Below are 12,937 nucleotides of genomic sequence, written 5' to 3' on the forward strand. Positions count from 1 at the left end.
GTTACAAGTAGACATAGAACAACACTCAACATGCATCGGTTTGATCGGAACAGCTTACGGACACACACTTTCTATTTTTAGAAAGTTTCTATTTTTAGCAGGTTTCCATTTTTGGAAAGTTTCTATTTTTGGAAAGTTTCTATTTTTGGAAAGTTTCTATTTTTGGAAAGTTTCTATTTTTGGAAAGTTTCTAAATTTAGAAAGTTGCTATTTTAGGAAAGTTTATAAGTTAGGAAAATTTCCTTAATTAGAAAGTCAACAAAAGTCAACTGAAAGTCAAAGTCAACTGAAAGTCAACTCAAAAGTCAACCTTGGTCAAACATAGTCAACGTTAATTTTAAAAGTGTAAGTTATAAAAATAATATAAGTTATAACGTTTATTAAAGTTAAATATGTCTAATTATGTCATAACATAAGTTTAATTAAATTAAAATGAATTATTAAAGTTAACCTACGTTTAAATGATATAATTAATATAATATAAGTATTTAATTAATTAATTAAATATTAGTCATAATATAAGTATTATTAATTAATAATAAATTTTAAATCATATCATAAATATTATTAATTAATAATGAATTATTAATCATATCATAAGTTTCTAATTATAATCATTAAATCATAAGTATTTAATAATTAAATTATAATTAAATAATAACTAAGCCTTATAATAATTAAATAATTAATTAATCCTTATTATAAGTCTTATTATAATAATCTAATAATATAAGTTCAATACTTACCATAAGTATTTTTCATTAATAATAAAAGTATTATTAATCACAAGTTTAATTAAATGTTTAATTAAATCATAATTAATTAATAAATGATATAATAAATATATATCATAAGTCTTAAATTAAATTAATTACTTTTTATATCATAAGTAATTTATTAATAATGAAATTCATTATTTATATCATAAGTCATAATTAATAACCATAAGTTTTAATTAAAAGTTCGTCGGGTCATAACTTGAGCCCCGGGAATCAGTTTTCGGCGAGCCTTATATATATCTTCGCCTAACCAACTCACACAACACCTTAATGTGTTCAAGAACATCCCAGGAACAGTCACCAAGTCGTGACTTACAGCCCTTAATCAGTTTGGATCTTTAATCCGCTCAAAAACGTGTTTTAGTCATAACGGGTGATCCGTGGCTCGGATTTCGATGTCCCGAACATGAAAGTTCATCCCATCAACAATAAGAAAACACTAGTACACCCTAAATACTCCAAAGATGATCACAAAGTCGGACCATACCTGTACCAATTCGTTTTCACAATTTAATTTCAATAAAACACCATTTTAATCATATCTAGAGCTCCGAGAATCGAAATGACATGAATCCGGAGTCTATAATTAATGTATTGATGAGAGGAACTCATCTAGATACTTTAATTTCACTTTTATATCAGTTACATAACCAGAAATGAACGAATATGCTGCTGTCACAATTCAATCAAACCGAAAACATATATATTTGAGCATTTCTATGCATACAATCATCAATACAATACCATATTATCATCATACTATCAATATAACATGTCAAAACAGAAAAATAATTGAAAAATTGAAAATCTAGGGTTAGGGTTTATACCCTAATCAACAATCAAGTAATATGAACGCGTAGAGATCGTTGTGTAGAATCCGATTATGTTGAAAGCCTCTTGAAATGATTAACAATTTTGTGAGATGTTGATGATGTTCTTGGTGGTAGGTGAAGGCAAGGAGAGCAAGGGGAGGAGGAAACAAAAATTAAAATGTGAAAATGGGGAAGAATGAAGTAGTGATTAGGTTTTGATCCCTAAAACTACAAGTTTGGGAAAAATGGCACAATACCCCCCTCCCCCTTGATATTTTCGGCTGAAATATGAAGGGTGGGCCCCACTTGTGGGCCAACTTGATAAATGAAAGAAGTCTTGTGGCCCGAATGCCCGAACGAAGCCCGAAACGCGAAAACATCAATACGCGATTGATTTTTCGGAGAGATAACAAATACGCGACGAATAAAATATATAAACACTATATATGATCATATGACATTAAAATATCATATTTAAAATAATTAGGACTTAAAAATCCCGAAAGCTCGACCGTTGGTTTGAAAACCGAAAAGATTCGCAGGATAGAAATCCGCGACACGTAGAAACGTACAATTAAAGATATGAATACAAATATTCATATAACACATAATAATTAATATATTATTACAAAGATAATAATATAGGTCATAGAAATGACGTGGCTCGAATAACAATTAACGGTCGTTAAATAATTAACGGTAAAAGATAACGGAAAAAGTAGGGTCGTTACAGTACCTTCCCGTTACGGAAATTTCGTCCCAAAATTTAAGCAGGTGCAGGGGTTGACTCGGCATCTGGGAACAAATGCGGGTACTTCTGCTTCATCTGATCTTCACATTCCCAAGTGAGCTCGGGACCGTGTCTAGCGTTCCATCTAACTCGAACAATAGGAATTCTATTCTGCTTGAGAGTCTTAACCTCTCGATCCATAATTTCGATAGGTTCCTCAATAAAATGTAGTTGCTTATCAACATGAAGCTCCTCCAGAGGAATAGTCTTATCGGCCTCGGCCAAACACTTCTTTAAATTCGATACATGAAAAAAAATGTCATGAACAACACTGAGTTCTTGTGGCAATTACAAACGATAAGCCACGGGTCCAACTCTCTCAATACTTTCAAAAGGTCCAACAAATCGAGGATTCAACTTTCCCCTCTTACCGAGACGTATCACACCTTTCCAAGGTGATACTTTCAACATAACATGATTACCGACCTGAAATTCAATATCGTTCCTTCTCTTATTGGCATAACTCCTTTTGTCGACTTCTGGCGGTTCTCAAACTTTCCTTAATCTGTACGATCTTCTCGGTAGTCTCATGAATAATTTCTGGACCTGTGAGTTAAGCATCCCCAACCTCATTCTAGCAGACAGGAGACCTACACTTTCCACCATACAGCGCTTCAAAAAGTGCGGCTTAATACTTGCATGATAGCTGTTTATTATAAGAAAATTCAGCCAGTGGCAAGTACTTATTCCAACCAGTACCAAAGTCAATGATGCCTTCTCGTAACATGTCTTCCAACGTTTGAATGGTCCTTTCACTCTGACCATCTGACTGTGGATGATAAGCAGTGTTCATATCCAATTTAGTTCCCAAAGCATCTTGTAAGGACCACCAAAATCTCGATGTAAATCGACTATCTCGGGCCGAAATAACACGGGAACACCATGTCTAAAAACAATCTCCTTCAAATACAAACAAGTAAGCTTCTCCTTCGAATCTGTTTCTTTAATCGGTAAGAAATGAGCTGATTTTGTGAGTCGGTCAACAATCACCCAAATGGTATCATAAACACCCACAACTCTCAGTAACTTCGTAATAAAATCCGTTGTAATACCTTCCCACTTCCACTCGGGAATCTCAGGTTGCACCAAAAGTCCAGACGGTTTCTGATGTTCAGCTTTAACCTTAGTACAGGTCAAACACTTAGTCACATATGTAGCCACATCAGCTTTCAAATTAGTCCACCAATACATCTCCTTAAGGTCATGATACATCTTTCCTGAACCAGGATGAATAGACCCAGACTTATGAGCTTCATCTAAAACAAGTTGTCGCAAATCACCAAATTTCGGAACCCAAAGACGTCTAGAAAAATACCGAGTACCATCGATTCATACCTCTAACTGTTTACTCAAGCCTCGAACCTTCCCGTTACAAAATTCTCCTCCTTCAAGGCTTCTTGTTGAGCTGTAAGAATCTGCCTTGCGAGGTTTGTTCAAATGGTCATATTCAAGGCCCTAAACCTACGAGGTTCAACTCTCTCTTTTTGACTCAAAGCATCAGCCACGCCACTGGCTTTTTCCCGGAATGGCTAAAGGAGTTCACAATCATAATCGTTCAACAATTCAACCCATCTTCGCTACCTCATATTCCACTATCTTTGATCAAAGATATGTTGAAGACTTTTGTGATCACTGTACACTGTACATTTGACCTCATATAAGTAATGTCTCCAATTCTTGAGTGCGAACACAATAGCTTCCAATTCTAAATCATGGGTTGTATAATTATGCTCATGGATCTTCAACTGACGTGACGCGTAAGCAATGACTTTCTTTCGTTGCATCAAAACACAACCAAAGCCCTGACGCGAAGCATCACAACAAATAACCAAATCATCATTACCTTCAGGTAGTGATAATATCGGAGCGGTAGTCCACTTCTTCTTCAGAGTTTGAAAATCAGTCTCTTGTTCATCCTTTCACTCATACTTCTTCCCCTTGCGCGTTAAAGCAGTCAGAGGTTTCGCTATACGAGAGAAATCTTGAATGAACCTTCTATAGTAACCTGTCAACCCTAGAAACTGACGAATCTGAGTAGGAGTCTTCGGAATTTCCCACTTCTCAATTGTCTCAATCTTGGCAGGATCAACTTGTATACCTTGTTTACTAACAACATGTCCAAGGAATTAAACTTCTCTTAACCAGAAAGCACACTTAGAGAACTTAGTGTACAACTCTTCTTTCCTCAACAAATCAAGCACCAACTTCTAATGTTCTCCATGCTCTTCATCACTCTTGAAATAAATAAGGATGTCGTCGATGAAAACGATAACGAATCTGTCCAGATAGGGTCTACACACATGGTTCATGAGGTCCATGAACACAACAGGTGCGTTAGTCAATCCGAATGGCATAACAAGAAATTCGAAGTGACCATAATGGGTACGGAAAGTGGCTTTCGGAATATCAGTTTCTTTAGCCCGCAGTTGGTGATAACCGAAACGAAGATCAATCTTAGAATAAACGGACGAACCTTGAAGTTGATCGAACAGATCATCAATTCTCGGAAGAGGGTAACGATTCTTAACCGTAAGCTTGTTCACTTCACGATATTCAATGCACAAACGAAACGAACCATCTTTCTTCTTAACAAACAAAACAGGAGCTCCCCAAGGGGACGAACTGGGACGAATGAAATATAGTTGCAACAATGAAGGAAGAAATATATAGAGTAGTCACATCGGTGGCATAGATATATAAGGAAATTCTCTCAAGGGAGATAACGAGGATCATGGACTTCAAAGTAAATTTTCATTACATTTCCGAAAGGAAGACGTACGAAAGGTGTGATATTTCAACGAGAGTGAACTTCCTTGTACAATGAGCGAGAAAATCTAGGATTCATCCATATTCTTAAACTTATATGAGGATGAAAGGAAACGTGAATCATGGACTATAAAGAATGGCCGGCTCCAGGTGAGATGAATCTCCAAAAATAATTTCATGCACTTCAAAGTATTGAATCCTAGGATTGATGTTTACGAGGGTGTTGCGGTTGACAGCGAAATATTGAGAGTAGAAACTCCTCAAACGGTCTAGTGTAATATATATCCATGATACCCACTATAACAACAGTTGGGGTAGAAACCCACCTAGCGCCTTTTCTACAATAGGGTAACCACCGAGTGTACCCTAGAAAATTGATTTATCGGTCTGCGTTTCGGCAATGTCCAACCATAAGAGGAAAAATTTTATGAACGCGAAGACACTCGCACAAATTTTATAAAACCGGCATCCAAAGTGGTGTAAGAGCTTCTATCAATGAACTTAATGGTAAGTTCATCATTAAACGGAGGATGAGAAGAACTGTGATCCAGACACTCTGTAGAGTAATGCGAAAATTTGATAAAATCAATCAAAGGAGTTTTGAAAAAGCTTTAAACGTTTGATGTGACAACATAAACAGAACGAAGTTCTTAGTAAATTTAGAAGCATGTACAACGTGTACCATTTTATATAAAAACAAATTGACTTAGTTAAACAGCTCAATAAATGAGTGGTCTTAAAATAATTTTGGAGGTATAATTTAGTATATGCTAGCCAAAATAGGTAAGGGTAAATTTATTCTTTTGAATCCATACATACATATATGATTTTATAAATTGTATACATGACAAAATATTTCATTACTTCTATTCGCCCATAAATCTCGTGAGAACCGCCCAATTAAACAAATGTTTAAAACTCCCAATGATAAACAGAGTATCTGTATTTCAGAGGTTACAAGTTGAAGTAAGATTGTGGAAGATCGAGTAAAGGACTTGAATCGTCGTGCGACATTTGACCAACAAATGTTACGGGGTCATGAAAACCAATGAGTTAATTGTTGTTTTGACTATTATCAGGACATAAGTCCTTGGCCAAAACTGTTCCCGAGCGAAGCTGTTGCTAACAAGCGAGTTATGAAGGATAGAGCATGAGATACATAATTTGGTTAAAACGAGCTTCTCGTATATCAACAAATAAGATAATGAATATTTTCCCTGCCCATGTAATACATCGGAATTTCTGAATAAGTAGTGTAAAAATTTTCTTTGACTCGCTTTCTATTCCTCATGTCACAATATTGGGACTTCTTTATAAATTAACGGAATATAATCACGTTGGCCTGACGCCATTATATTTCACTAATTCATAGTTCCATTCCAATTGCACTACATGAGGTCAGGACACGCGATCAACCTCAAATTTCCACACAATTTCTCTAAAACGATTTTTTAAACAATGTGCTAAGGATAGCACAAGAGACAAAAACATCAAAAGTAATGAATAGGAGTAACGATGACATGAAAATGTCTTCGAGGTACCAAGAATCTCTAAAAGTCAAGAATGACGTTTTTCGGTTCAAAAACCAAAGTACAACGGCACAACGGCACAAAGGCACGTAATATAACAAGAATGTTATATACCTAAACGTAATAGCTGGCATTGAAATGTCGAGCCTTTAGAAGTCAAGAATGACATCTCGCGTAATATAACTCAAACGTTATATACATAACCATAATAGATGACATAGGAATGTCGAGAATTTCAGAAGTCAAGAATGACATCTCTCGGTTTCACTATCTGAGGTGTTCTTGTAAAGATAAACTCGCATGAGTCGAAGAATACGTTTAAATCGAAATGGGAGTTACTCTTGGATTCAGAACATAACAGAGATGTATGTATGATAACAATATACATACCAATACGATACAAATAATCACATATAATAATATATTATAGGCCGGGCTGTAGACTAGACTCACTAATGCACCCTATTGACTCGGGTAACGACATCAATGCAGCCTAATTCCCTACAACCAACGCTCTGATACAAACTTTAACGACCCGTCAAGGTACACTTGACGACCATCATTATCTTGGTCCCACAGCTTGATCGAAACTCTATATGAATTTAATAAAACAACCTTGCATTCTTTATTTAAAAATAATTTCCTATAAAGGAAATCTACCAAAATGTATAAGTTTAGAAAAACTATACATAAATACTTTAACCAAAAGTTGACCAAAACAAAGTCAACAAACACCCATTATTTAATGTATCAAAATAGAATGCAAGTTAATGTTTAACAAAAGCTGCCATCACAATTATGCAGACTCTCTAAGCACAGCGGAAGCAATCAATCATGAACCTGAGAATAAAACATGCGAGTAACTGTCAACAAAAATATTGAGTGAATTATAGGTTTAATATTGCAAACAATATTTAATAAAAACCATAAAGATTTATGTTTGAAAACATAAAAACTCCCTTTTGGACCATAAAATTATATGCTAGAAAACATATAAAAGCATTATTCCATTTTTCGTGAGCCACCTGGTAACCACTTAACCATTTATTTACCCTTGCCAAACACAATAAATAATATACACCAAACAAGTGTATCTACAACAAATTACGAAGTACTAAACATTCCGATTATAAATTGCTAGCGCGACTAGCTCGAAATGGGGTTGTCAAACCCGATAGATCTATCCGTAGGATTCGTGTTCACCAGTAGAAACCAGTGATTACAGTTACCAGACTAGGAAATATTTTTCTTCAACTCACAATGAATAATTTAAACCAACCTCCACTTGTGTCCAAAATATTAAATAAATTGCATGTATTCTCATCCCAAAAGATTTAAATAGAAAAAAAAATGGGACTATAACTCACCTTAATAGCAACGAAGTAACCACACAAATATGCGAACATCAAATGAAGTAAAGTGATCAGGAATGATCACAACGCCGACCTATAAATAAAGCAGGTCGATATAAATAACTAACTTAGGTCAAGTCTTAGTATGATAGCTATTGTACATGTTGCAAGTAGACATAGAACAACACTCAACATGCATCGGTTTGATCGGAACAGCTTACGGACACACACTTTCTATTTTTAGAAAGTTTCTATTTTTAGCAGGTTTCGATTTTGGAAAGTTTCTATTTTTGGAAAGTTTCTATTTTTGAAAAGTTTCCAAATTTAGAAAGTTGCTATTTTAGGAAAGTTTATAAGTTAGGAAAATTTCCGTAATTAGAAAGTCAACAAAAGTCAACTGAAAGTCAAAGTCAACCGAAAGTCAACTCAAAAGTCAACCTTGGTCAAACATAGTCAACGTTAATTTTAAAAGTGTAAGTTATAAAAATAATATAAGTTATAACGTTTATTAAAGTTAAATATGTCTAATTATGTCATAACATAAGTTTAATTAAATTAAAATGAATTATTAAAGTTAACCTAAGTTTAAATGATATAATTAATATAACATAAGTATTTAATTAATTAATTAAATATTAGTCATAATATAAGTATTATTAATTAATAATAAATTTTAAATCATATCATAAGTATTATTAATTAATAATGAATTATTAATCATATCATAAGTTTCTAATTATAATCATTAAATCATAAGTTTTTAATAATTAAATTATAATTAAATAATAACTAAGCCTTATAAAAATTAAATAATTAATTAATCCTTATTATAAGTCTTATTATAATAATCTCATAATATAAGTTCAATACTTACCATAAGTATTTTTCATTAATAATAAAAGTATTATTAATCACAAGTTTAATTAAATGTTTAATTAAATCATATTTAATTAATAAATGATATAATAAATATATATCATAAGTCTTAAATTAAATTAATTACTTTTTATATCATAAGTAATTTATTAATAATGAAATTCATTATTTATATCATAAGTCATAATTAATAACCATAAGTTTTAATGAAAAGTTCGTCGGGTCATAACTTGAGCCCCGGGAATCAGTTTTCGGCGAGCCTTATATATATCTTCGCCTAACCAACTCACACAACACCTTAATGTGCTCAAGAACATCCCAAGAACAGTTACCAAGTCGTGACTTACAGCCCTTATTCAGTTTGGATCTTTAATCCGCTCAAAAACGTGTTTTAGTCATAACGGGTGATCCGTGGCTCGGATTTCGATGACCCAAACATGAAAGTTCATCCCATCAACAATACTAACACACTAGTACACCCTAAAGTCTAAATAGATGATCATTAAGTCGGACCATACCTGTATCAATTCGTTTTCACAATTTAATTTCAATAAAACACCATTTTAATCATATCTAGAGCTCTGAGAATCGAAATGACATGAATCTGGAGTCTATAATTAATGTCTTGATGAGATGAAATCATCTAGATACTTTAATTTCACTTTTATATCTGTTACATAACCAGAAATGAACGAATATGCTGCTGTCCCAATTCAATCAAACCGAAAACATATATATTTGAGCATTTCTATGCATACAATCATCAATACTATACCATATTATCATCATACTATCAATATAACATGTAAAAACAGAAAAATAATTGAAAATTTGAAAATCTAGGGTTAGGGTTTATACCCTAATCAACAATCAAGTAATATGAACGCGTAGAGATCGTTGTGTAGAATCCGATTATGTTGAAAGCCTCTTGAAATGATTAACAATTTTGTGAGATGATGATGATGTTCTTGGTGGTAGGTGATGGCAAGGAGAGCAAGGGGAGGAGGAACCAAAAATTAAAATGTGAAAATGGGGAAGAATGAAGTAGTGATTAGGTTTTGATCCCTAAAACTACAAGTTTGGGAAAAATGGCACAATACCCCCCTCCCCCTTGATATTTTCAGCTGAAATATGAAGGGTGGGCCCCACTTGTGGGCCAAATTGATAAATGAAAGAAGTCTTGTGGCCCGAATGCCCGAACGAAGCCCGAAACGCGAAAACACCACTACGCGATTGATTTTTCGGAGAGATAACAAATACGCGACGAATAAAATATATAAACACTATATATGATCATATGACATTAAAATATCATATTTAAAATAATTATGACTTAAAAATCCCAAAAGCTCGACCGTTGGTTTGAAAACCGAAAAGATTCGCCGGATAGAAATCCGCGACACGTAGAAACGTACAATTAAAGATATGAATACAAATATTCATATAACACATAATAATTAATATATTATTACAAAGAAAATAATATAGGTCATAGAAATGACGTAGAACGAATAACAATTAACGGTCGTTAAATAATTAACGGTAAAAGATAACGGAAAATGTAGGAACCACAGAAAACCGGTCAAATAAAAGAAAACGGAACCGGAAGAAGAGGAACCGGAAGAAGAGGAACCAGAAGAAGAGGAACCGGAAGAAGAAGAGGTTCCAGAGGGGGGAATAGTAGGAACCACAGAGAACCGTTCAAATAAAAGAAAATCCTCAACTAATGGACCAAAGTTAATAATGGTCAATGGTGTTTCCGCTAAGGAAGCAAAATATTGGGAAAATTACTAATTTTTTGATGAATCGGATCCTGATGAGGATTCCGATGATGTTATAGAAATTACCCCGACCCAATTTAATGAGGCAATAGAAAATAATAAGGGAAAAGGCATCAAAATAGAGAAATCTGATTTCGACCCCGATGAACTTTATATGTACCGTCAACACCCGTATTTTCAATATCATGACAATAACCCGGGAACCTCTAAACCACCAGGTTTTTCTTAACCAATGTGGAAAACGACGACTCATATTAGAGGAACATCATATATCCCTAGAAGATTAGGAAAAAGAACCAAGTCCGAAGAAGAAGAAGCCAGTGATTCTGATTAGAGGGGTGTGAGCATGTTGTGTAATAAATGTATTGTAGTGTGCTTTTACTTTTATGTTCTATGTAAAATTTGCTTGTATTGTTTGTTATTACGAATCTAATCCTTGTCTATTTTACAGTATAAAAACAAAATGGACGTTAAGGGTAGACAACCGAATATTTTAGAAGACCTACCAGAGGATATGATTGAGGAAATCTTGTCTAGAGTCGGTCAGAATTCATCAGCACATTTAGTTATGGCGAAATTAACTTGTCAAACATTTGAAAGACTTTCCAGAAATGCCTTAGTTTATAAAAGGCTTTCCTTTGATAGGTGGGGTATATCACATTGGAGAGACTTTAAGTTACGCCGTGTTTTCTTTAAAGCGTTAAATGCGGGGAACCCAAATGCAATTTTACGCTACGGGTTAAGAACCTATTTTGACTCAACGTATCCCAACATAGGATTTCGTGAATTAGAAAGAGCTTCTAACATGCAACATAAAGAAGCATGTTATGCTTACGGGTTAGTGATGTTCGCTTCTTACCAAAGTGAGAAAAAGAACATCGGATTGCAGCTTTTAAATAAAACTTTCCCACAAGTGACGGATTCAGTAGTTGGGGTGAGAAACAAGGTTTTTAGATTATTACGGGGCTGTTGGACATTACGAAACCCTCGTACTTTTGACGACATTACAACATGCTGCCTAGCCAATGGTCATAACGGTTATTTTCCACAAGACCAAGGATGGGAAGTCTTCTTAGTAAAACCAGAATGCATGACTTGTTTCTGGACTTATGAATTACGTGTCTTTATTTCCTTTGCTGAACAACTAGCGTATTAACTAGATTTATCTTCAAAACTGTCATGTATCATAGTGTACTATATTTCATGTTATATGTAATATAGCGAAGTTGTAAGTTTGAAGAATATTTGTATGTGATATATTATTATAATCAGTTTTTCATATGGAATTGTAGTAGTTGAATTGTATATTAGCTACTAAGTATGAACTTAACGGGTAGGTAGTACCCGAATTTAAACTTATAAAATGCTAATATGAAGAAAAATCTTTTATAAATCAGTTCATATTATGCTACGAGATACTATTGACTACTCTTAATATTCTGTATGATTAACTTGTTTCATTTGACTATTTTGAAGGAAATGGCACCGACTACTCGACACACCTTGAATATGAGCGAAGAGGAATTTCGTGCCTTTCTTGCTTCAAACATAGCCGCAGTACAGGCCGCGCTACATACCAACAATAACTCTGAATCTAGCAATACAGCTAATGGCACAAGAAATCGTGTAGGATGCTCCTACAAGGAATTCACTGCCTGCAAACTTTCAGAATTTGATGGGACCGAAGGACAAATCGGATTAAAATGGTGGACCGAGAAAGTTGAATCGGTGTTTGCCATAAGTAAGTGTGCTGAAGTAGACAAATTGAAGTACGCTACGCATACCTTCACGGGTATTGCGTTAACATGGTGGAATACCTATCTAGAGCAAGTGGGACAAGATGCTGCTTACGCGCTACCATGGTCAGCATTCAAGTACTTGATGAACGAGAAGTACCGTCCCAGAACCGAGGTCAATAAGCTCAAGTCAGAACTTAGAGGGTTACGAACACAGGGATTCGATATTACTTCGTACGAAAGACGATTCACAGAATTGTGCCTATTGTGTCCGAGAGCGTACGAAGATGAGGAAGAGAAGATCGACGCGTTTGTGAAAGGGATACCGGAGAGAATCCAAGAAGATATAAGTTCACATGAGCCTGCCTCCATACAAAAGGCATGTAGAATGGTTCACAAACTAGTGAACCAGATTGAGGGAAGAATTAAAGAACAGGCGGCCGAAGAGGCCAACGTGAAGCTAGTCAAAAGAAAGTGGGAGGAAAACGGTGATAAGAGTCACCAAAACAACAACAA

This window comes from Rutidosis leptorrhynchoides, chromosome 1 (assembly GCF_046630445.1).
Source record: "Rutidosis leptorrhynchoides isolate AG116_Rl617_1_P2 chromosome 1, CSIRO_AGI_Rlap_v1, whole genome shotgun sequence".
NCBI lineage: Eukaryota > Viridiplantae > Streptophyta > Magnoliopsida > Asterales > Asteraceae > Rutidosis > Rutidosis leptorrhynchoides.